The sequence below is a fragment of the Heterodontus francisci genome, chromosome 3, assembly GCF_036365525.1.
Source record: "Heterodontus francisci isolate sHetFra1 chromosome 3, sHetFra1.hap1, whole genome shotgun sequence".
Classification (NCBI taxonomy): Eukaryota; Metazoa; Chordata; class Chondrichthyes; order Heterodontiformes; family Heterodontidae; genus Heterodontus; species Heterodontus francisci.
The window spans coordinates 73,914,968-73,941,715 of record NC_090373.1 but is presented as its reverse complement, the minus strand read 5'-3'; the positions used below and the strand labels follow the sequence as shown (position 1 = coordinate 73,941,715).

The window sequence follows — 26,748 nt, the reverse complement described above, 5'->3', positions numbered from 1 at the left end:
CGGGGCTTCCATACCGCGGCACCAGCGATGCTACAGAGCCCACTTTTGTGGCCAATAACTTATATGGATGTAATAGTTTGCATTTTTTATCAGTAAATGGAAATGTTAACTGACTAGATAGACCTTGTATCCACAGTGCATTTTCACTTGCAAATCATTTATATCCTCAATGTGAAGCCTTGACATGTACAAGCTAGTTTAGATTCTTTATTGACATGTTGACTAAGTCAACAGATATGGAATCAAACAATACTGATGCAGAACTATTAAGAATCCAGCAAACATGCAGGGACTATTTGATTACAGTATTTACTTTAGATAAAACAGTAATGCTCTCTGCCATGACAGTTACCTAGAAGCAAAAAAATTGGTAAAACGTTATACTCAGCAGCTCTGTAAAGAAAAATGAGATTACACAGCTATTTCTGCATGATAAAAACAGAATAATTCTGCTTTAAAGCTGATAAATTGAACAGAAAATGCTACAGATTCATAGAAAATGGCAGAAACATCTTTTAACCAAAATTAAATAGTTCATATTTGGAATTAAACGAAAGATGAAGAACACTTTGGTCTTTTAGGTATTATAACAGAGTTTCAACAATTGCATCAAAATGAGATATGTCACAAAATTGACCTTGGAGGTGTCTCAGAAAAAAGTTTTACTTAGCTATCAATGAGAAGGTTATTAATTTCCCATAGCCTAATACATACTTGTTACTGTTGCTTGATCTTGCATTTTAACCTCGACATACAAGGGTCAGATTTCCAAGTGCCAATACTGCCTGGGAGAGAGAGTGAAGACAAGAGAAGCTTAACTGCTTGTACTTTTTGTGCAGATTCTTTACATTATTAGTTTAGACATTTTAATGGTGAAGCAAGCACATAATTTGCCAGGCTATTATCCAATCCTGTCTTTAGCTGTGTGCATTGTAATGGTTGCTACCTGTGTTTCAACTGGTGATTTGATCATTCAGCATTGGCTTTATTATCAAAGGGAATTAAATTACTTTTGATGTCTTCCACATTATTGTAGGTAAGAGTTTTCCAAAGAACAGTTCCTTCAGAAATAAAACAACACATGCTTATTTATCACAAGGTTAAAGTATAACTTCAGCCATAATAATCTAACAAGCTCGATCAATGCTGATCATACTTAATTTCTAAACATCTTTTTTAACTTGACTGATACAGGATCCACTGAAAGCAGTAGGCTCATGAAAGGAGCAGAAATTTTGAGTCAATAATGACTGGATCAGTTACTAAAGTTCAGGGGTGAGAGAACACAGCAGGGTGAAATAATTCGGTTAACTATGAGAAAATGCAAGTCTTGTACCCCAGGGAGGACATGTGTGTGCCAGCTCTAGAACCTGGACCTCAGATCATCTTTATTCAGTAGGCAGTGGTACTTGAACCCGCAGCCTTCTGATTCAATGACAAGAGTGTTAGCACAGTGTCAAGACTGACACCTACAATGGCCGGCATTTTACGCCGCCCCAGTGGGTCAGATGGTGGCATGGGGACGGCGTAAAATTGAGCGACAGGCTCAGGGAGGCCTACCCGCCCTGCTTCCGCCTCCAGACAAGTTTACGGCGGTCAGGCGGGGGGGTGGGGGGTGGAAAACGGCCTGCCCGCCCGAGGCCAATTAAGGCCCTTAAGTGGCCACTTAACGGCCATTTAAAGGCCCTCGCCCGCCTCCACAGGAATTTTACCCATGGCAAGCAGGTGTGCTGGGGTCGTCCTAGGCCGCCCAGTGATAGCTGCCGGCCTTTCCGTGACCCGGTGGGGGGGCATGGCAGTCGGGCACAGGGTGCCCGATTGAGGGCCGCCCGCGCCTCCCAACCCACCCCTGGGAGCCAAGACACCCCCTCCCACAAAACGACTACTCCAGCCTCACCAGGGAAGGACCGATCCCGCGGTGAAGCATGCCCCTACTTACCTTCCCTCCTCAATCCACTGCATCGGCTGGGCTGCAGTTCCAGCAGTGGCCACCACTCCCGGTGGCGCTGCTGAGACTAAGAGCTGCCGGCTCACTGATTGGCCGGCACCTCACTGAGGCGGGACCTCCTCCCTCAAGTGGGTGGAAGTCCCGCCTCATGACCATTAAAGCCTGGGGACCCATAAAATGTGGGACGGATCCCCGGGCTAGGCGGAAGCGGGTTCACCACCGACTTTCACGTCGGAGTCTGGCTCCCATCCATCCACCGTAAAATTCCGGCCAATATCTTTGTTCTCAGATTTCCTTCTTTACTTGTTATGTTCTTCAAATGGTAAGCTTGGATAACCCATACTGCAGGTTTCTCAGCAAAAGCTGTCAATGACATTTCACATATGTCCAGGTAAGTGGTATATGAATGATTGAAGACCGTTGTGCCTCTTTCCCTAATCCCACCCCAATATATTATTAAGCAAATATTAATTTAATATTACTTCTGTTTCAGTTATTGTTTAATTGTCAATTTGTTCTGAAGTTATCCTTGGTTAGCTGAGAGTACTTCCCTAACTGGTAGCACTCTCACCTCTAAGTCAAAAAATTAAGTGTTCATGCCCCCCAGGGACTTAGCCATGGAGTTATACAGCACAGAAACAGGCCCTTCGGCCCATCGTGTCTGTGCCATCCATCAAGCACCGAACCATTCTAATCCCTTTTTTCAGCACTTGGCCCGTAGCCTTGTATGCTATGGTGTTTCAAGTGCTCATCTAAATACTTGTTAAATGTTGTGAAGGTTCCTGCCTCTACCACCCCTTCAGGCAGTGCGTTCCAGATTCCAACCACCCTCTGGGTGAAAAAAGTTTTTCTCAAATCCCCTCTAAACCTCCTGCCCCGTGCCTTAAATCTATGCCCCCTGGTTATTGACCCCTCCACTAAGGGAAATTGTTTCTTCCTATCTAACCTATCAATGCCCCTCATAATTTTGTATACCTCAATCATATCTCCCCTCAGCTTTCTCTGCTCTAAGGAAAACAATCCTAGCCTTTTCAGTCTCTCTTCAAAGCTGAAATGCTCCAGCCCAGGCAACATCCTGGTGAATCTCCTCTGCACTCTCTCCAGTGCAATCACATCCTTCCAATAGTGTGGTGCCCAGAACTGTACACAGTACTCCAGCTGTGGCCTAACTAGCATTTTATACAGCTCCATCATAACCTCCCTGCTCTTTTATTCTGTGTCTTGGCTAATAAAGGCAAGTATCCCATATGCTTTCCTAACCACCTTATCTACCTGTGCTGCTGCCTTCAGTGATTTATGGACAAGTACACCAAGGTCCCTCTGACCCTCTGTACTTCCTAGGGTCCTACCATCCATTGTATATTAGGGCGGCACAGTGGCGCAGTGGTTAACACCGCAGCCTCACAGCTCCAGCGACCTGGGTTCAGTTCTGGGTACTGCCTGTGCGGAGTTTGCAAGTTCTCCCTGTGACCACATGGGTTTCCGCCGGGTGCCCCGGTTTCCTCCCAAAGATTTGCAGGTGATAGGTAAATTGTCCATTGTAAATTGCCCCTAGTGTAGGTAGGTGGTAGGGAATATGGGATTACAGTAGGGTTAATATAATTGGGTGGTTGTTGGTCAGCACAGACTCGGTGGGCCAAAGGGCCTGTTTCAGTGCTGTATCTCTAAATAAATATTCCCTTGCCTTGTTAGTCCTCCCAAAATGCATTACTTCACACTTCTCGGGATTAAAATTCCATTTGCCACTGCTTTGCCCATCTTACCAGCCCAACTATATCGTCCTGTAATCTAAGGCTTTCCTCCTCACTATTTACGACCCCACCAATTTTTGTGTCATCTGTGAATTTGATCATACTTCCGAAATTCATGTCTAAGTCAATAATGTACAGTACAAACAGTAAGGATCCCAGCACCTATTCCTGCGGTACACCACTGATCACAGGCCTCCATTCGCAAAAACAACCCTCGACCATCACCCTCTGCCTCCTTCCATTAAGCCAATTTTGGATCCAATTTGCCAAATTGTCCTGTATCCCATGGGCTCCTCTTAACCAATCTCCCATGCGGGACCTTCTCAAAAGCCTTACTGAAGTCCATGTAGACTACATCAACTGCTTTACCCTCATCGACACATCTAGTCATCTCCTCGATAAATTTAATCACGCTTGTTAGACTCGATCTCCTCCTGAGAAAGCTATGCTGACTATCCAAATGGAGATTAATCCTGTTTCTCCAAATGTTTTCCAGTAGTTTCCCTACCACTGATGTTAGACTCACTGGCCTATAATTACCTGGTTTATCCCTGCTGCCCTTCTTGAATAATGGTACCACAGTTGCTGTCCTCCAGTCCTCTGGTACCTCTCCTGTGGCCAGAGAGGATTTGAAAATTTGTGTCAGAGCCCCTGCTATCTCCTTCCTTGCCTCACATAGCAGCCTGGGATACATCTCATCTGGGCCTGGGGATTTATCCATCTTTAAGCACGCCAAAACAGCTAATACTTCCTCCCTTTAAATGCTAATTTGTTCAAGTATATCCCAATCCCCTCCCTGATTTCTACACCTACAGCTACTTAAGCACATAATCCAGGCTGACAATCGGGTGCGGTACTGAGGAAGTGCTGCACTGTCGGAAATGCCATCTTTCAGATGATATGTTAAAATGAAGCCTGCTCTTCCCCTCAGGGTGGCACAGTGGCACATGGTTAGCACAGCAGCCTCACAGCTCCAGGGACCCGGGTTCGATTCTGGGTACTGCCTGTGCGGAGTTTGCAAGTTCTCCCTGTGACTGCGTGGGTTTTCGCCGGGTGCTCCGGTTTCTTCCCACAGCCAAAGACTTGCAGGTGATAGGTAAATTGGCCATTGTAAATTGCCCCTAGTGTAGGTAGGTGGTAGGGAATATGGGATTACTGTAGGGTTAGTTGTTGGTTGGCACAGACTCGGTGGGCCGAAGGGCCTGTTTCAGTGCTGTATCTCTAAATAAAAAAAAATAAAAAAAAGAATCATGCAATAATAGCACAGTTAATGATTTTTTAAATTCATTTATGGGATGTAGACTTCACTGGCGAGGCCAGCATTTATTGTCCAAACCTAACTGCCCTCGAGAAGGTGGTGGTGAGCTGCTTTCTTGAACCGTTGCAGTCCATTTGGGGTAGCTATCTCCTCCAGTTAGTTAATTGTCCACCAACATTTACGACTGGATGTGCCAGGACTGCAGAGCTTAGATCTGATCCGTTGCTTGTGGGATCGCTTAGCTCTGTCTATCGCATGCCGCTTACGCTGTTTGGCAAGCAGGTAGTCCTGGGTTGTAGCTTCACAAGTGTCATGCAGGCCCCCACCTGCTAAGAATGAGACACATTAATTTTGCCACATGAACATTGATTTTTAAACTGTTACTGGAGTAAAGAATTTGTTTTTTTCAAAAAAACACCAAACCCTTGACTGGAAAGACTTTTGCATAGTAATAGATAGTACTTGGAAAGGACAAAGGGGCCACTCCCTGCTCCAATTTAATCCAAAATGGACCTTTGACTACCAGATGTTGAAGGTGGAGAAGCTAGCATTCCAAGTTAACTGCTAAGATGGCCGAATACACACAGACGTGGTCAGACCAGTTTAGTCACATGACTAACTGGCTGTTGGAGTCTTTTTAATTTGAACTTGACAGAGTTTTAAAACTTAGAAAGATCTTTGCACCTGGACTGAGAACATCTCTCTCCTGTCTGCTCCCATCTCTTTCTCATGGAACTGAAGACCCATTGAAGACACAGGAACCCCAAGACAGAAAAGTCTCCTACAGTGAACAAAGTTTAATAAGAATACTGGGCCCCAACGAAAAGCAAGAATTACCTACAGGGAAGAACTACCTACAAAAGTGAGCTCGATGCACAGTAACAAGAAATTCTTCTGGTGTTGCCTCAAACTTCTCCACTTTATTTTTCTTGAGCTCTTTTCTGTCTCTATTTGCTTGTGCGTATCGTGTATGCATGCTAGCCTGGGGCGTAGCATATATCCATAGGCATTAACCGAATTAGAGTTTAAGTTTTAATAAAATTCACTTTTCTTCTTGAAACCTAAAAAGGCCTGTTTGTGCTCATTTTTTTGCCTTATAATTGGAAAGCGGTGAACAAGGATTCACCAAGGGGGAGCTCAAAACACAGTGTTTAAAAAAACCAAATCCTGTTACAATAAGACCAGGTGAAGGCTAAAAGGGACCCCTAGAAACCTTTCTCACCTGGTCGTAACACCAGGTTGACATGTCATTTTGAGGTATGCCTGGTGCTGCTCTCTAATGAATGCAAATGCTTCTAGGCCACTTCAAATGTGTAGAAACATTAGTTTTCCCTTGGTTTCGCTTCAATTACCGTCAAGACAGTGGACCAATGCATTTGTATAGAATCACCAAAGTGACCTCAGCATTCCAACATTTCAGCATTTAATAGTACATCATATAATTATGAAGGATGTAGAAAGTTTCATCAGAATTGTCAGTTCTTTTTTATAAAAAAGCCCACAGGAAAACCAAGAGGCTGTACTTACGGTCGGAAGCAGCAGTTAATACTTGCAGCAACTGTCAGTGAAACTGACTGTTCCTTTTTTTTTTAAAGCCAGTCTTTTGGATTTGAAGGTTGGAAGCTGCAGGGGCGTCCAGCCTTTTCACGTGAGGGGCCAAATTACAATTTTTGCTGGTCAGCAAATTTCAGAAAGATAAAGACATTTGAAATTTATTTTACTATTAATCAAAACAACAAAAAAGGTGCATTTTTGTGAACAAGCTTTAAATGAGAAGGCTAATTTATTAACTTACTTTCTCGTCACTTTTGAACACTGATTTAGTGAGATACCAGGCATTGTTTCTGCTTGCATAAGTAGTCAATGTCTGCCCATACATTTGACGTAGCGATGCAGAGTATTCTGGATAGATGCCCATCTGTCAGGAGTGATCTTGATTGTGCTCTTTCTCCCACCCCCCCGTTTGTCTCTCTCTCTGTCCCCACATCTATGTCTATCTCTCTCCCCTCACTCTGTGTCTCTCTTTCCCCTCTACCTCCATATCTGTCTTTCTCCCTTGGTCTGGGCTGGATTTTACTAGTGCACCGCAAATCGCCGCAGCGCACTTTGAAGTTGGCGGCCTTCATGCGTGGAAGCGCCGCTACTGACCTCCCATGATATTTCATGTGGGGGCTCTTTAGCATCACTGCGATGAGCCGCCGCCCACCCCCACCATTACGTGGGGAGAGGCGGCACATCTGGCGCAGTGAGGAACCTTTTGTCAGCCGTGTAGCAGGTACTGGGGCCCTATTTAAAGCGCTCCAGCACCTGCTTCCTGACAGCTGCCAAAGAAATACTTACCTTACTGCTGAAGATTGAATTGCTGTCAATCTGTCAGCAAAGCAGAAAGTGCTGGAGAAACTCAGCAGGTCAGGCAGCATCTGTGGAGAGAGAAGCAGAGTCAACTTGACCAAGTTCACAGACCTGAAAGTTAACTCTGCTTCTCTCTCCACAGATGCTGCCAGACCTGCTCAGTTTCCCCAGCACTTTCTGGTTTGCTGCCACATACTTACCCTGCTGTGTCCCAGTGTCCTGTGGAGTTGATATCCTCTTCTTCTACTCAAGTTTAACATTCCTTCTTGTAGGCGTGCAGCATCTGGGTGAATAATCTTAATTTTGCACATACCAGGATATGAAGCTTAAATGTACCATAAAAGGCAAATACACAACAGAAATAAAACCATAATTGAAGAATATCTACATACAGGGCTTCTAATCATCTGACTGCGAAAAGTCACAGACTAATTTGCATTTGGAATCTGTATTAATTTCTCTGCTAACTGTTGTGTGAAAAGACATGCAACTCCAATTAAATGATCTTTGCAAAGAACCAGGAAAATATGTTCATATTCTAGCTGTATTACCAACTAGAAATATTACAATAATTTTGATCAGTTGCTGCAGAAGCAAAGTGTACATGAACATGTGTCGATGTGTAATAGATGAAAAAGCCATAACAACAGCACAGATTTCCTCACTCGTCCTGCATTGGTTTTCAAACGTGCAAGGGAAACGATGCAGCCAGAAGTTAGAGCAGGTACACTGTGGAGTCACCTTTACATTTAAAGGACCACACCAAAAACTGAAGATGGCAGATGGGTGCTCTAGGTTGGCCCCACAGTTCAGTGATGCCTCCCTGCTCACTCTCCTCCAGGGTGTGCGGGCAAGGCGGGATGCCCTTTTCTCCAGCAATGGCAAGAGACCCTCCCACCTGACCAAGGCAGCCTGGTTAGAGGTGGCAGGGGAGATGAGTAGCTGTGGGTCCATCCGGCGTCAAAGGAACCAATGTCGGAAGAGGATGAACAATAATTCCCCCTGCCAGCCGGGGCCCTCCAGGCCTCGTGTGTGCAAAGGACGACCGTCAAAGTAGTCTACAGTCAAAGCGTAATCAGACCAGCAGCCGTCCTCCAGTCAGGCTGCTCGTGCAGAGGTTGCACTGAGAAGGGGCACTCGCAAGCATTTAAAGAGAATACACTGACACAAATGGGAACACATGGCTGGCACAGCAATGTAAATATGTCTTTCATTAAATTTTTCTCACCAACGTGTGTGTTCTTTTCTTTGTGTGAATGATGTGTGCAAGCAGGCAGCGCTAATGTCACATCCCTTTACACCGTTGGCCCTTCAGCAGAGCTAACATATGCAATATCATTGCCATGCCACCATTACTCATGAGCATCTCCACGGATGCAGTGACATGGACATTAGTTCAGTCAGCTGCTACCTTTAATGGTTTACAGAGAGATGCTGAAAATGTGGACTGGTGCGCAGCAGGTGATCGAGGGGGATGTGTGGCTTGCAGAGCTCATGTTGGTTCCTATGGAACAGGGAGCCTTTGTCCGATAAGCCACTGCCGTACATCTCTAGCTCACAGCTAGCCTTGCATACAGAGCCTAGGTGCCATCTACCTTTCCATGTGCCTTTCCTGTTGTACGTCCTCACAGTTCGAGTCTCTCCTCATCATGCCAGACCTACCCCCTATTGGGTGCGTAACTGTGCAGAGCACAATGAGCAGCAAAGAAAGGAGCTGGCCTTTTCGGCCCGTAGTACAGGGCATCACCCTATCTATCCAGGCATTGGAAGCGAATTTTCAGCATGCCAATCGCCTGCTCAATGGTGGCTCTTGTAGCTCAGTGGCTGGCATTGTATCTCTCCTCTGCAGTAGTGGTGGGATCTCTCACAGGTGTCAGGAGTCTTGTCTGCAAGGAATAGCCCTTGTCTCCAAGAAGTCACCCCTCCATCCGAGCCAGTTCAGTGAACAGCAGTGGCAGTTGGGGCTGGCGCAGGACCCAGGTGGCATAGCAGCTCCCTGAGAAGCAGGCACAGATTTGCATGAAGCATCTCTAGTGAACACATACCAGCTGCACCTAGATTGAGAGGATTCCTTTAACAGTAATGTCTGCAGGTGGGAGGCCTGATTGCACCCATATGGCAGTCTATGAACTCTAAAGCCTTTGGTTATCCAGCAATGGTGCCGAAACTGATACCTCTAGGCCTGGCTGTGTGGGTCCGTCCTGAAGCGGACATACTCATTACTCTGCACTGGAGGGCCATTGGTGACCTCCCTGATGCAGTGGTGCATTGCTGACTGTATGACCCCACAAAGGGCTCCAGGGGGCCCCTGAAATGCTGCATATGAGGACCGCAGGCATAGGATGTCCACTGAAGCCCATGGGCTGCAGGCTATCGTTGAGCAGGGCACAAAGACATGTCACCACCCTCTCTGACACGTAATCACCTCTGACACTGGTGCTCTGACATCCGATGGCATGTCACGTGGGGCCTGTAGATGCGCAGCGACCTGTAATGGCGAGCTCCCCTTGGGGGCTGCTGCTCACGACTGGGGCCTCTATGTGGACCACATTTGCCTGTTGAATTTGCCCCTGCTGCGTATTGATCCTCAGGAGAAGTGGATCATACAATCAAGGATGAGCCATACCTATTTCCATGTGATAAATAAAGTTGTATCCTTCATTTATTTGAAGGTTCCTAACAAGGCAGGGATTAGTGTTGATGAGTACATCAGGTGCTTTCATGGATCAACTATGTGGCGTAGCATGGCATTGCCTATCTTGGCTCACACTCAGTGGCACAGCATGACCACATAAAGATCCTACCAACTGCATCGATTGCCCCCACTATCTTAATGCTCCTACCCTTTCTGGCACCTTTCCCACACACAGGGTGACTACACTGCCATTGCTCCTTCTTACATACAAACAAATGCAGAGCATACACTGTTTACTGAGGGAGGGCACACAGTACCTCCCTTCATGCCTACAGAGCTTTCCCTCCAGTAATCGCACACCCCCTCCCACCTCTCTTTCAGAGTGCAGAGCTGAGACCCCAATCATCCCAGACCCCCTCCCACCTCACTTCCAGTATGCAGACTTCAGACCCCTGTAATCCCCCCTCCCTCCTCCCTTCAGTGTGCAGAGTTAAGACCCTGTATATCTGGACTTACCTTCATGAGAGTACTCCTGTATTTGATGTCCCGGTTTTTACGTTTGTGAACGGGACAACACATGATGGCCGCCCGTTCAACATTAAATGCGGAACTGTGGAGCAAGAGGTAAGTATAACTTTACATATAGTAATTGGGGTGCCGCCGCCGCCAAATGGCGGGGTGGCTGCACCGAGGTCCACCTGCTGCCAGTAATATATGGCGGGGCCTTCTTGACATTGGAGGTCAAGGCAGACCTCTCCCGGCAGTATTTTACAGGCCCCCCCTGCAACAGCCAAATTCTCAGTTTTATGCTCTAACCGTCACAAACTATTCATTTCTTCGGTGGAGTGCAAAATATATCAATAGACTAAGTACAGATATATGCATGCATATTACAAATACAGGCAATTGTTCAGAATAATATTATGCTCATTATCAGAAATTCATCCAGTTAGTAACTGAGCACATATGTTCAATACAAAATGCCCGTATCAGTAACTACCATAGCCAGAACACACTTTATTGGTGTTTCAAAGTGAGTGACTGAATTGGAATAGTACAACCACCCTGTAATGCAGGAAATGCACTTAGCAATAATCATCTGGCAATGGAGGCTGACACAGTATCAGTTCTTAACCCCATGGAGATAGCGTGGTCATTAGGGGAATCAGCCACTGACAGGTCAGTAGGCTTCTGTATTGAAGGGAGTATATAAACGTTGACATGTGAAAGACAATTTTTTTTTGTTTTTGGGATGTAAATGACTCTGACAAGGCCACATTTATTGTCCATCCCAAAATGGTGGTGGGCCTTCTTAATTTTAGGGGCGATTAGACTTTTTTTGCTATACTATAAATGGTATTGATACAGTTATTTACACAGTCGGTTGGGACAAATTACAAAAAACGTTATGTTTGAAATTGCAGCTTTTCAAGCAATGGCTTCTTGTGGGTTTATGAGAGTTTTTTTGTTGTTTATATTTCATATTTTGTTAGAGCTAAATAGTAAAATAACATTGAGAAAAATCTCTGGTGTCACGCTGAAAATTAATATACCAGGGGTTCATGGCTATGGTGTTTTATTTACAGAATATTTGTACATTAAAGGTTATTATAGGAAAAAGACCGCATTCCTTTGTTCTGGACATGGTGAAAGCTCTATTACCATTAAGCAATCGACTATTCCTAACGCCAGTTTGTTTAAGAATCACTGTTTAAATGGAAATTGCTTTTGGCAAACCATTTCAGATTTGTTTGCAAGCACATGATGCTTGCTTGGATATTGATTAGATAGTATGTCTGAGGAATTAATAATAGATAATAAGGAGATGGCAGATGAATTGAACAGATAATTTGCATCGGTCTTCACTATTGAGGATACAAGTAACATCCCAGTATTAGCTGTAAGTCAGGAAATAGAAGGGAAGGAGGAACTGAAGAAAATTACAATCACTAGCGAAGTGGTACTGAACAAATTGTTGGTGCTGCAGGCTGATAAGTCCCCGGGTTCTGATGGACTTCATCCTAGGGTGTTAAAAGAAGTGGCTAGTGAGATAGTTGATGCGTTAGTTTGAATTTTCCAAAATTCCCTAGATTCGGGAAGGTCCGTTAGATTGGAGAAAAGTGAACGTAACTCCTTTATTCAAAAAGGGAGGGAGACAGAAAGCAGGAAACTAGTTAGCTTAACATCTAAGGGAAAATGATAGAAGCTATTATTAAAGATGTTGTAACAGGGCATTTAGAAAAATTCAAGGTAATGAGGCAGAGTCAACATGGTTTTGTGAAAGGGAAATCATGTTTAATCAATTTATTGGAGTTCTTTGAGGGAGTTACATGTGCTGTGGATAAAGGGGAACTGGTGGATGTATTGTACTTAGATTTCCAGAAGGCATTTGATAAGGTGCCACATCAAAAGTTATTGCAGAAAATAAAAGCTCATGGTGTAGGGGGTAACATATTTTCAAGGATAGAAGATTGGCTAGCTAACAGGAAACAGAGAGTAGGTATAAACAGTTCCTTTTCTGGTTGGCAAGATGTAACGAGCGGTATACCACAGGGATCTGTGCTTGGGCCTCAACTTTTTACAATTTATATAAATGAATTAAATGAAGGGATTGAAGGTATGGTTGCTAAATTTGCTGATGACACAAAGATAGGTAGGAAAGTAACTTGTGAAGATGACATAAGGGGGCTAAAAAGGGATATAGATAGGTTAAGTGAGTGGCAAAGACCTGGCAAATGAAGCATAATGTGGGAAAATGTGAAATTGTCCACTTTGGCAGGAAGAATAAAAACGATGCATATTATCTAACTGGTGAGAGATTGCAGAGCTCTGAGATGCAGAGGGATCTGGGCGTCCTAGTGCATGAATCGAAAAAGGTTGGTATGCAGGTACAGCATGTAATTAGGAAAGCTAATAGAATGTTATTGTTTATGGGGAATTAAATACAAAAGTAGGGAGGTTATGTTTCCGCTATGCAGGGCATTGGTGAGACCACATCTGGAGTACTGTGTACAGTACTGTTTAGTTTAGTTTAGAGATACAGCACTGAAACAGGCCCTTCGGCCCACCGAGTCTGTGCCGACCATCAACCACCCATTTATACTAATCCTACACTAATCCCATATTCCTACCACATCCCCACCTGTCCCTATATTTCTCTACCTATACTAGGGGCAATTTCTAATGGCCAATTTACCTATCAACCTGCAAGTCTTTTGGCGTGTGGGAGGAAACCGGAGCACCCGGAGGAAACCCACGCAGACACAGGGAGAACTTGCAAACTCCACACAGGCAGTACCCGGAATTGAACCCGGGTCGCTGGAACTGTGAGGCTGCGGTGCTAACCACTGCGCCACTGTGCCGCACTGGTCTCTTTATTTAAGGAAGGATGTAAATGCATTGGAGACAGTACAGAGGTGGTTTACTAAACTAATACCTGGAATGAGCGGGCTGTCTTATGACGAAAGATTGGACAGGCTAGGCTTGTATCCACTGGAATTTGGAAGAGTAAGAGGTGACTTAATTGAAACATATAAGACCCTGAGGAGTCTTCACAGTGGGTGGATGTGGAAAGTAGGTTTCCCCTGGTGGGAGAATCTAGAACAAAGGGTCACTGTTTAAAAATAAGGGGTCACTCATTTAAGACAGAGATGAGGAGAAATCTTTTCTCAGAGGGTCCTGAGTCTTTGGAATTCTCTTCCTCAAAAGGCGGTGGAAGCAGAGTCTTTGAATATTTTTAAGGCAGAGGTAGATAGATTCTTGATAAGCAAGGGGGTGGAAGGTTATCAGGGGTAGGTGAAAATGTGGAGTAATCAGTTTAGCCATGAACTTATTAAATGGCAGAGCAGGCTCGATGGGCTGAGTGGCCTATTCCTGCTCTTAATTCGTATTTTCGTATGATTTAACCTGCAGCAGGTTTTTCACAGGCGGGGGTGGGGTAATTGCGAAACACACTTTCTGGTCTAGACTATAGTTCCAAGCTATTTTAATTCCTAGGCTGGAGTTAATTTGATAGGTGGGTTTCCCAGCTGATCCTATCAGGAATGGGAAGCCTGCCCAATTTTTAACACGTTATTTCCAGCGGGCCCCTAGAAGCCTATTTAAAATGGGAATGCACCTCTTTGATCCACACTCAGTGCCAAGCGCTGCCACATGTACACACTCAACCTCTCTCTTCAGAAGCACTGACTCAACTTATCTCAAAGCTGTCCTGCTCCTAAAGTTTCATTTCATCCTTCATCTTGTCTGACACATTAACAAAAAACTTATTTTCCTTTCAGCTGTTAAGGAACACAAGCTCCAGCAGTTCAAGGGGACCAACTCCCCTCTAGACCTTTCTTGCCCTTCATTTCCCTCTGACCCCAAACCTTCTCCTTATTTCATCCCTTGCCATGTATTCACCATTCCCTCTTGACGCTGAACGATTTGTGCTCAGCATAGGACTCAGTTTTATCCCCTTATGCCCCCATCTCAATGAATTTTGTACTCGGCATGATGCTGATCTCTTCTTCCATCGCCTTCGCCTCTGGGCTCACTTCTTTGGCCAGGAGTCCTTTCTCTGACCAACGAACCCATTCCTCTCCACCTGGACCCCTCCCTCTGTTCTCTTACCCGCTCTTGATTTTTTCAATGAGAACTGTCAGCGTGACATCGACTGTCTTAAGTTCTCTGCTCCCCTCACTCACTCTAACCTGACTCCTTCTGAACTTGCTGCACTCCATTCTCTCAAGTCTAACCTCAAAATTGTGATCAAAATTGCTGACAAGGGTGGTGCTGTTGTTGTCTGGCATACCAGACTCTACCTTGCAGAGGCTGAGTGCCAACTCTCAAACACTTCTTCCTACCTCCCCGTGGACCATGACCTCACCACTGACCATCAAGCCACTGTCTCCAGGACTGTCACCGACCTCATCTCCTGGAAATCTTCCCTCTACAGCTTCCCATCTCATAGTCCCGCAACCCTGGACAGCCTGTTTCTACTTCCTTCCCAAAATCCATAAGTAGGACTGTCCTGGTGACCCATCGTTTCAGCCTGTTCCTACCCTACTGAACTGATTTCTTCCTATTCTTGACTATTTTTTTCTCCCCTGGTCCAGTCACTTCTCACCTACATCCGTGACTCTTCTGACCCCCAAGTCATTTCAACAATTTCCAGTTTACTGGCCCTCATCGCCTCCTCTTCATTCTCGACGTTCAATCTCTCGAGACCTCCAACCCCCTTCAGGATGGTCTGAGGGTTCTCTGCTTCTTCCTTGAACAGAGGCCCAACCAGTCCCCATCCACCACCACCCTCCTCCACCTGGCTGAATTTGTTCTCGCATTGAACAACTTCTCCTTCAATGCCACTCACTTGCTCCAAATAAAAGGGTGTTGCTAAAAGGGTCTTTTTGTAGGGTATGCCAAATATTCCTTGTTCCAGTGCTAGCCAGGTCCTTTCCCCCAACTCTTTTTCCGGTACATTGATGACTGTATTGGCACTGTTTCCTGCTGTTGCCCAAACTGGAAAACTTAATCAACTTTGTCTTCCAATTTTCTCTCTCTTTCACCTGGCCCGTGTCCGACACTTCCCTGCCTTTCCTCAACTTCTTGTCTCCATCTCTGGGGATAGGCTGTCCACTAATATTCATTATAAGCCCACTGACTCCCACAGCGACCTTGTCTACCCTTCCTCACACCCTGCCTCCTGTAAGGACTCCATTCCATTCTCCCAGTTTCTCGGTTTCCGACGCATAGATACTGATGATACAACCTTTTACAACAGCGCTTGCGATAGATCTTCCTTTATCCTCAACCAAAGATTCCCCCCCACTGTTGTTGACAGGGCCCTCGACTGTGTCCGCACCATTTCCCGCAGTTCTGTTCTCACCCCTTCCCCTCCCTCCCAGAACTGCAACAGGGTTTCCCTTGTCCTCACTTTCCACCCCATCAACCTCCACATCAAAAGGATCATCCTCCGCCATTTCCGTCACCTCCAGCATGATGCCACCACCAAACACATCTTTCCTTCCCCTCCCCATCAGAATTCCGAAGGGATTGTTCCTTCCACAACACCCTGCTCCTCCATCACCCCCGACACCTTGTCCTCTTCCCATGCAATCGAAGGAGGCATAATACCTGCCCTTTTACCTCTCTCCTCACCATACAAGGCCCCAAACACACGTTCCATGTGAAGCAGTGATTCACTTGTACTTCTTTCAATTTAGAATACTGTATTCATTGTTCACAATCTGATGTTGCTACATTGGAGAGACCAAACGTAGATTGGATGACCATTTTGTGGAACACCTCCAGTCGGTCCGCAAGCATGACCCCGCGCTTCCGGTTGCTTGCCATTTTAATTCACCACCCTGCTCTCATGCCCACATTTCTGTCCTTGGCCTGTTGCAGTGTTCCAGTGAAGCTCAGCCCAAGCTTGAGGAACAGCACCACATCTTCCGATTAGGCATTCTACAGCCTTCTGGACTCAACATTGAGTTTAACAATTTCAGAGCATGACTGCCATTTTAATTTTTTTTTACATATATTTTATTTTTTAACCATGTGCCTGTCTTAAACCTGGTTTTTCATGTTTTTGCTTTCACACAAAGCTGTTCATTATTCTGCCATTAACATTCTCTCTGGACTAATGCTGACTTTTACTACAACTACTGGCACTCCCTTTGCCTTTTATTCTGTGACATCTTTGTCATTTAATCTCTTCTACCCTCCACCCTACCACACACCTTCCCTTTTGATCTTGTCCCCCGACCCATCTTTCACTTGCTCAAAGATTTCTAACATTTCTAACCTTTGCCAGTTCTGATGATAGGTCACAGACCTGAATCGTTAACTCTACTTTTATATCCCAGATGTTGCCAGACCATCTGCTTTTATTATAAATGCGCCTCTTTGAACAGGTTGAATTCTCTTTTGACAAGTTGCTCTGTAAGATTGTTGCAACCACATTTTCTGCAGCAATGAACTGGAAGCAAAACTCTAGATTTTCTTAAGGGTACCCTGGAGGTAATGGTCAATGAAGCGACGGTGCAGAAGAAAGTTTTCTTTCCCACTAATGCCAAGAACATTCCAAAAATGAAAATACACCAGGTGTTGACAGAGACTACAGAGATTGTTAGCTCCAGGAGCAACATCGCTCGGACCTCGGTTCAATGCAATGTTTCAATGGCCTGGTAGAAGCAGAAAGCGTGAGCTCAGCTCTTCATTTCTCAATTTCTGTCAATAGCCCTACCCCCCACTCTGAACAATTCCCTCTCCTGTGTCACATCATTCACCGCCCATCACATAACCGCAAAATAACATTTCTCAGTCTCAATTCAAATATGTACTTACACTTGCATGTTGCCTTCACTGCAGCCAACAAGATTAATTTCTCATATGGCAGCAATTTCAGAAGAAGGAACTCTTTGAATGACTTCTTCCTCCCAGTCAATTGTTTTCCATTCAATGCCTCTCCACCCTGCTTACATTTTACTTCTGCTCCCTCTCAGCCTATGCACAACGAATAGAAGTCCCACATTTGTGCACTCTTCATTTCAGGAGAAGGTCACAAACTCTCACCATCTCCTTCTGCAGACTAAAATAGTGTACAACACAAGGGAGTTCAATAAGACCAGGGGAGGAATAATCTATCTGAGCTTAAGAAGCAAGTTTTCAAAATGAAGGTCCTTTGAGAGCTGTCGGAAATGGAGATTTCGAGGCTGGGTGTTTATCTGAACAGAGCCTCTAACTATTACTTGGATCGCTTTGTGAACCTCAGAAAAACACATATTCAGCCAGCTTAACAACATCAAATGGTCATCTGCGACTGCCCAGTCTGTCAGTCGCAAGCTAACTTTTTTTTCCCCTTTTTTCTTTCCTCTAGATCCTTCTCAGCTGCCAGAGCTCCCAAAAGAAAGAAATCTCAGAAGAACATTTCTTTTGAGGAAGCACTGGCAAGTCCTCCATTCCTCCCAAGGACAAGCACTGAGATTGGTACCTTGGGTGGCAAGAGAGAGCTACAGAATCTGCACATAATGACACACCAAGCAGGAGTGAGCAGGAGCACAGTGTGGTGACAGGGGCAGTTAAGGAAATAGCTTACCAGAGGGCAAGGTCTTCTGCCAGCTCTGTTGTAGAGAACAGAGGTATAGATATTGGCCTAGCTGTGAAAAGAAACCTGCTTGCCTCACGCAGCATTGTGGCTGATAGTATGAAGGAATTAGCTTCCAGCTTGTGATGTCAATTCACACAGCATCACCACTCTGCAGTCTACCATGAAGCATGTGACTTTTAAGAAACCATTCTTGAGATATGGGCATTACAAGCAACACCAGCACTTACTGTCCATCCTGTGTTATCCTTGTGATGGTACTGATAAGCCCTCTTCTTGAACTGCTGTAGTGATGGAGATATTCCCACAATACCATTAGGTAAAGTACTTGAGATTTTTGATCCAGCAACAATGAAGGAACGTCAATTTTCTTTCTTTTGTTCATGGGATTTGAGTGTCACTGTCAAGGCCAGCATTTACTGTCCATCCCTAATTGCCCTCGAGAAAGTAGTGGTGAGCAGCCTTCCTGAACCATTGCAATCCATGTGGTATAGGTACACCCACAGTGTTGTTAGGAAGGGAGTTCCAGGATTTTGACCCAGTGACAGTGAAGGGTCAGTGATATAATACCAAGTCAGGATCGTGTGTGCTTTGGAGGGGAACTTGCAGGTGGTGGTGTACCCATGCAGCTGATACTCTTGGTCTCCTAGGTGGTAGAGGGCTGTTTTGTTGTGGATGGAGTCGAGCTTCTTGAGTGTTGTTGAAGCTGCACTCATCCAGGCAAGTGGAGAGTATTCCTTCACATTCCTGACTTGTACCTTGTAGATGGACAGGCTTTGGGGAGTCAGGTGGTGAGTTACTTGCTACAAAATTCCCAGCCTCTGATCTGCTCTTATAGCCACAGTATTTATATGGCTAGCCCAGTTAAGTTTCTGGTCAATGCTGACCCCCAGGATGTTGATGGTGGGGGATTCATTGATGGAAATGCCTTGAACATCAAGGTCATTGATGAAGCAGCTGAAAATGGTTGGGCCTAGGCCACTACCCTGAGGAACTCCTGCAGCAATGTCCTGGGGCTGTGATGATTGACCTCCAACAACCACAACCAGCTTCCTTTGTGCTAGGTATTACTCCAACCAGTGGAGAGTTTTCCCCTGATTCCCATTGACATCAATTTTGCTAGGGCTCGTTGATGCCACAATCGGTCAAATGCTGCCTTGATGTCAAAGGTAGTGACTCTCATCTCGCCTCTGGAATTCATCTCTTTTGTGCATGTTTGGATCAAGGCTGTAGTGAGGTCTGCAGCCGAGTTCCCCTGGCAGAACCCAAACTGAGAATTGTTGAATTGGTTACTGCTGAGTAATTGCCACTTGATAGCAATGTCGACGACAACCTTGCTGATAATTGAGAGAAGACTGATGAGGCAGTAATTGGCCGGATTGGATTTGTCCTACTTTTTGTAGAAAGGCCATACCTGGGCAATTTGCTACACTATCGAGTAGGTGCCAGTGTTGTAGCTGTACTGGGACAACTTGGCTAGCAGCACAGCTTTTTCTGGAGCACAAGTCTTCAGTACTACAGCAGTGCTGTTGTCACGGCCCAGAGCCTTTGCTATATCTAGTGTGTTCAGCCATTATTTGATGCCACATGGAGTGGAGTGAATCAAATCAGCTGAAGACTGGCATCTATGATACTGGGGACTTCAGGAGGCCGAGATGGATCAAATGCTTTAGCCTTGTCTTTTGCACAGACATACTGGACTCCCCCATCATTGAGGAAGAGGATGTTTGTGGAAACTCCTCCTCCAGTTAGTTGTTTAATTGTCTACCACCATTCATGGCTGGATATGGCTGTACTGCAGAGTAGAATTGATCCATTGTTTGTGGGATTGCTTAGCTCTGTCTATAAATTGCTGCTCACTGTTTAGCATTTATGTAGTCCTGTGTTGTAGCTTCACCAGGTTGGCACATCATTTTTAGTTCTGCCTGGTGCTGCTCCTGGCATGTCCTTCTACACTCCTCATTGAACCAGGGTTCATCCCCTGCGTTGATGGTAATGGTAGAGTAAGGGATATGCAGGGTCATAAGATTACAGATTGTGGCTGAATACAGTCATGCTGCTGATGGCTCACAGTGCCTCATGGATGCCCGGTTTTGAGTTGCTAGATCTGTTCTGAATCCATCCCATTTAGAAAAGTGGTTGTCCCATAAGAACTGTGGGGCAGTCACTCCTACCAATACTGCCATGGTCAGATGCATCTGCGACATGTATGTCAATAAGCATGAGGTCAAAGTTTTTCACTCTTATTGGTTCTCTCACCACCTGCTGCAGGTCCAGTCTGGTAGATATCTCCTTCAGTACTCAACCAGCTCGATCATTACTGGTGCTACTGAGCCATGCTTGGTGATGGGCATTGAAGTCCTCCACCCACAGTACATTCCTCCAAGTGGTGTTCAACATGGAGGAGCACTGATTCATCAGCTGAGGGAAGGTAGTAATCAGCAGGAGGTTTACTTGTCCATATTGACCTGATGCCATGAAACTTCATGGGGTCCAAGATCAATGTTGAGGATTCCCAGAGCCATTCCTTCCTGACTATATACTACTTAGCTACCCACCTCTGGTATAAAAGGCTTGTGTTGAACTGCGAGGCCAGTTAGCCTAACATCTGTTGTGAGTAAAGTACCTGAAGGCATTCTGAAAGAGGGAATAATAAAATATCTAGATTGGCATAGTATGTCATTGGAGTCAACAAGGAGTTAAGTCTTCTCTCTCAAGAATTTACTGGCATTCTTCAGGAAAATGATGGGTAATAGAAATTCAGTGGATAGGATATATTTATATTTCAGAAAAGCTTCTGAGGCCATACTACACAAATAATTTGTTGAAAAGGTGGGAAGACATGGAATTATGCTGAGATAAAAATTAGCTGAAGCAGGAAAGCAAAAGGTGGTAAGGAATGGAGCATCACTAACATGTCAAGGGGCCACCAGCAGGGTGTCACAAGAAAAAACTTCTGTTTACAGTTTATATAAATGATTTGGAGCTTTGAGACAGAAACAAAGGTGCTTAAATTGGCAGGTTACACTAAATTGGAGAAAACGGTTCAGACTTGGTAAGAGGCAACTAAACCAAAAAGATCTGTATATAAATGTGAGCTGATTATCAGTGACAAATACTGTGGACAAAAGCAAAACAAATTAGACTAGCGAAGGGAAATAAGCTGTGAGAACATAAATTGAATGGCTCTGGATTATAGCACACAGTGCCGTAGAGAGATCTGGTGTATAGATAATCAGCTCACTGAAAGCAACAGTAAAATGTGCAGCAGCAGTAAGGAAAGCCAACTTGACATTGAAATATATTGCCAGAGGGGTAATGACTCTGAGCAAGGCAACCATACGGCCAGTCTTGGATTACCTTGTACAATTCTGGTCACTGTACAACAAGAAGGACACCCTTAAATAAAAGCAAAATACTGCAGATGCTGGAAATCTGAAATAAAAACAAGAAATGCTGGAAATACTCAGCAGGTCTGGCAGCATCTGTGGAGAGAGAAGCAGAGTTAATGTTTCAGGTCAGTGACACTTCATCAGAAGGATATCCTTATCCATTCGTAGACTGATGAGCATCTGCGACCAGTTTGAACTGGCCTCAGGAGCCTAAGTATATCGCGGCAAGAGTGAGGCCATGTTCTTGGGAACTGGGCTGACCGATCCTTCTTCCCCTTCACCATCAGGTCAGCCGTACCTGAAGGTGCTGGGATATGGTTTGGAAGGGCTGGGGCATGTGCCAAAACCTGGAAGGAGCGAGCAGCCATAGTAAACTATAAACTGAGCACGTAGGAGCAGCGTTCTCTCTCCACTCTGGGTAAGAACTTGGTCATCAGGTGCGAGGCGCTCATGTTGTTGCTATATGTGGCGCAGGTCTCGCCCATACCCCACTCTTGCACCATGGCTGTCACCTGAGTCATTTTCTGCTTTATCTGGAGATCCAAAATGGACCAGGTCCCTCCAGGTGGAGGGACATGATGTTCAAACCTCTGGATAAAGGCGGAAAAAACATACCCAATGTTGCGAACTTCCTGATGGTCACCTTTGTGTATGGCTACATCAAGCTGTGCGCAGAGCCCCAGTATGCAAACATCAAGTGTCACTACGTGCTGAGGTTCTACCAGTCCCCAATGTTGCGAAGGATGGGTCTGGCCAGATTGTGCGGAACGCTCCATCCGGTTGGACTGTGCCGTACCACCTATCCTTCGTGAAAAGTTTGTGCAGAGAAACACCTTTGACCACCAATCCATCAGGCAGTGGTCTGCATGGAATGTCCTCAAGGCCCTACAGGAAAAGGAGATGGTGGATCCTGTCGGATGGTTCCCCGAGCAGACTGCCAAAGCCATTTGGCAGAATGCCTCATCACTAGAACTTTCAAACAAACACTAAGACATAGCTTGGCCGGTGGTGAGAAGGGCCCTCCCCATCAGATCCTTCCTGCATGCCCAGAGTCTCACCCCCTCCACACGCTGCCCTCGAGGTGGCTGTGATGGGGAAGAGACTGTTGTCCACCTCCTTTTGGAATGTGCCTTTGCAAAGCAGATGTGGAAAGAGATGCAGTGGTTTTTGTCAAGGTTCATCCTGAGCAGCTCTGTGACACAGGAGTCTGTGCTCTACGTGTTGTTCCCAGACACCAAGATAAATATCAACTGCTGCTGGAGGACCATCAATTCGGTGAAAGATGCTCTTTGGTCTGCCTGAAACATGCTGGTCTTCCAACGCAAAGAGTTGTCCACCGACCGAGTGTTGCAGACTGGCACATTCCAAGGTCCAGGACTACGTGCTGAGGGACGCACTAAAGCTTGGGCAAGATGTTGCAAAGGCTCAATGGGGAAAGAACACTGTGTAAGGTCCTCCCACCATAGTGAACCGAGGGGCTGGAACCCATGGAAAACCTCTCGGGCCGTATGCACCAAAATATGGTTTTGCTGTAAAATGTGCGTTGCATGTAAAACTGAATGGAAGGGTTGTGAGGCAACTCACTTCTGTATTGAAGAAAACTGATTTCCTTTGCACTTACTGGAATGTCAACTTGGAGCTGTTTTGAACTGTTTTGTAATGTACGTTTTACAAGATTTTTATGAATAAAGTATATTTTTTGAAAACAAAAAGGATACCCAAACATTGGAGATAATGAAGAGAAGGGCATAAGAACATAAGAACTAGGAGCAGGAGTAGGAGTAGGCCGTCCGGCCCCTCGAGCCTGCTCCGCCATTCAATAAGATCATGGCTGATCTTTTCGTGGACTCAGATCCACTTACCCGCTCTCTCACCGTATCCCTTAATTCCTTTATTGTTCAAAAAGATATCTACCTTAGCTTTAAAAACGTTTACTGAAGTAGCGTCAACTACTTCACTGGGCAAGGGATTCCATAGATTAACAATCCTCTGGGTGAAGAAGTTCCTTCTCAATTCAGTCCTAAATCTGCTCCCTCTAATCTTGAGGCTATGCCCTCTTGTCCTAGCTTCACCTGCCAGTGGAAACATCCTCTCTACTTGTATCTTATCTATTCCCTTCATACTTTTATATGTTTCTATAAGATCCCCCCTCATTCTTCTGAATTCCAATGAATATAATCCCAATCTACTCAGTCTCTCCTCATAAGCCAACCCCCTCAACTCCGGAATTAACCTAGTGAACCTCCTCTGCACCCCCTCCAGTGCCAGTACATCCTTTCTCAAGTAAGGAGACCAAAACTGCACACAGTACTCCAGGTGCGGCCTCACCAGTACCTTATACAGCTGCAACATAACCTCTCTGCTTTTAAACTCAATCCCTTTAGCAATGAAGGACAAAATTCCATTTGCCTTCCTAATTACTTGCTGTACCTGCAGACCAACCTTCTGCGATTCATGCACAAGGACACCCAGGTCCCTCTGCATAGCAGCATGCTGCAACATTTTACCATTCAAGTAATAATCCTTTTTACCGTTACTCCTACCGAAATGAATGACTTCACATTTATTAACATTGTATTCCATCTGCCAGACCTTTGCCCACTCACTCAATGTATCTATGTTCCTCTGCAAAGTTTCACAGTCATCTGCACACTTTGCTCTGCCACTCATCTTACTGTCATCTGCAAACTTTGACACCCTACACGTGGTCCCCAACTCCAAATCATTTATATAAATTGTAAATAATTGCGGTCCCAACACCGATCCCTGAGGCACACCACTAGTGACTGATTGCCAGCCAGAATAGCACTCATTTATCCCCACTCTCTGCTTCCTGTTAGTCAACCAATCCTCTATCCATGCTAATACTTTACCCCTAACGCCATGCATCCTTATCTTAAGCAGCAGCCTCTTGTGCAGCACCTTGTCAAAGGCCTTTTGGAAATCTAGGTACACCACATCCACTGGGTCCCCATTGTCCACCTTGCTCGTAATGCCTTCATAGAATTCCAAAAGATTTGTCAAGCATGACCTGCCCTTCATGAACCCATGCTGCGTCTGCCCAGCGGGACAATTTCCATCGAGATGCCCTGCTATTTCTTCCTTGACAATAGACTCAAGCATCTTCCCCACTACAGAGGTTAAGCTAACCGGTCTATAATTCCCCATCTATTGTCTACCTCCCTTTTTAAACAGTGGCGTCACATCTGCTGTTTTCCAATCTGCTGGGACTACCCCAGAGTCCAGCGAATTTTGGAAAATTACCACCAGTGCACCTGCTATTTCTCACGCCATCTCTTTTAGTACCCTGGGATGCATTCCATCAGGGCCAGGAGACTTATCAATCCTTAGCTCCATTAGCTTGCCCAACACTACCTCTTCCGTAATAATGATTGTTTCCAGGTCCTCACCTACGTTCGTCTCTTTGTCAATCAAACTACACCTAACATAAGGCAGAGAGAGAGGTTTAGTTACCAAGGTTATTTACTATAAAACACAGAATGAAAGAGTGAAATAATATTCAAGTACTCAAGACCTGAGGGTAAGAGGGAAATTGAATGTTGATAATATGCTCGAGTTTGCCACAAACTCTAAAACTAGGAAACATACATTCAAGCTTAGAAGAGGGAACTTCACAATTTACATTTAACTACTTTACATACAGAATGGTCAACGATTGGAATGCACTGAAACTGAAAAAAACTTGAAATAAAAAAGAGGCTTTAAATAAACAAAGGACGTGCAAACAGTTAAGGAGGTGAGAAGCCTAAGTAAAATGTGAGAAAAGGTAAATATAGAAAGCCTGGGGATCAGGTCTGAAATTAAATCAGGTTGGAAATTTAAACAGCAGATGTTGGTAAAGTATACCAGTTCCATCAGCTCCAAAGACAGAATGACCATGTCAACTGAGAAGGTGCAGGCCCTCTCCTTTCCCCCAGCATAAAATTGTGGAATATACTGCCCAGGGAGCCAAATTACATAGAACTTACAGTACAGAAATTTAAATGAGAACAGAATGGATATTTGAGTGAATAAGAACAGGAAATGCTGGAAATACTCAGCAGGTCAGGCAGCATCTGTGGAGAGAGAAAGAGTGGAGTGAGGAAATGGCTGATTGAGAGGTACTGGCTTTTGGGACCCACTAAATAAACCACAGATGCTTTTTCCTTTCCTGCATTTTCCTTTGTTACTATAAAATATATTCTGGGTTCCTATAGTATTTGTAAACAATCAAGCTCCCTCTTGCAATTCATAATATCTGTAAGATGCTCCTAGATATCTACCGTTCTACAAGCAAAATTATAAATAGAACCTAGTTCTTCAAGGGAACACTGTGTTGATGCTCCAACCTGTACATGCAATTTTAATAGATTGTCTGTACTACAATTAATTACCTTTTACCTTATCTACATATAGATTAATTTTACTGATCTTGACTGGAGTGGTTATTATGAGTAGGTTGGGGTTTGCGGAGGAGTTTTTGGTATCTGTACGCTGTGCAGTTTTAACGTCACATTGGCGTCTTTTTTCCCGAGCAGCTTCTCGGCCAGGGAGCCAGCCTGATTGACAGGCTTGGCTGTTTGTCGAGTGGCGAATACTCCGGAGGAGGCCATATGCCAGCAACAAGTCGGGAACCTGCAGTTGGGTTAGTGTAGCGGGGGTGCGGGTGGGGTGGATGGGTCCGGATCTTTGGGGAGGGGATGGGTGTCTGTGATCCGATGGCGGGCAGGGAAACAGGTAGGCTTGGTGGGCTGGGAGGAAGCACTCCTGCTCCGACTGTCCCACACACAATGCTGTAAAGGCACTTACCTCTTCCACAAATCAATCCTCTCCTCCCTTTAGCTGCGGATTTTCTGAGGCCTGGGAAATCAGCTGGCCAGGGTAAATCAGTAAAAGAGATTAAATCTGAGGTACGCAGCCTCATTTTAATATTTAAATAGCCAACCCGCCTCCGATGAGCCTATGAGCAGGTTGGTCACCCACCCCGTGTCCTGCCTCTATTAAAACGAGAAATGGACGAGTTGGGGTCGAGTTTGAGGTTTCTTAAATTTTCACATATCATTCGACCCGAAACCACCCGTTTTGGGGGGTTAAATTTTTCCTCGCTGTACCAGATGATTGCAGCATCTGTTGTTTACAATGCTCATTATTTATCAATGTCAATTGACCAGGTACAGAAACAAAGTTGATGAAGGTTCTAGGTCACTTGCTGTTTACTAACACACTGTTCTCTTCCAATGTTTAAGTAAAACATTTTCAAATAAAATATTAACAGATTATCTTTTGGAACAAACGTTGAAAGAGGCATCATTGTTCACGAGCT

General features: G+C 45.0%; 1 long non-coding RNA gene across 1 annotated transcript; it reads right to left on the bottom strand.

Annotated features, from left to right (window-relative positions):
• Nucleotides 1–179: 179 nt before the first annotated feature.
• On the bottom strand, nt 180–26,315 carry LOC137357165 (uncharacterized). The gene is made up of 3 exons (XR_010971148.1): nt 26,235–26,315; nt 715–785; nt 180–352 (listed from the first exon to the last, which is right to left on the bottom strand). It is a non-coding gene; the product is annotated as an uncharacterized lncRNA (long non-coding RNA).
• Nucleotides 26,316–26,748: the final 433 nt, after the last annotated feature.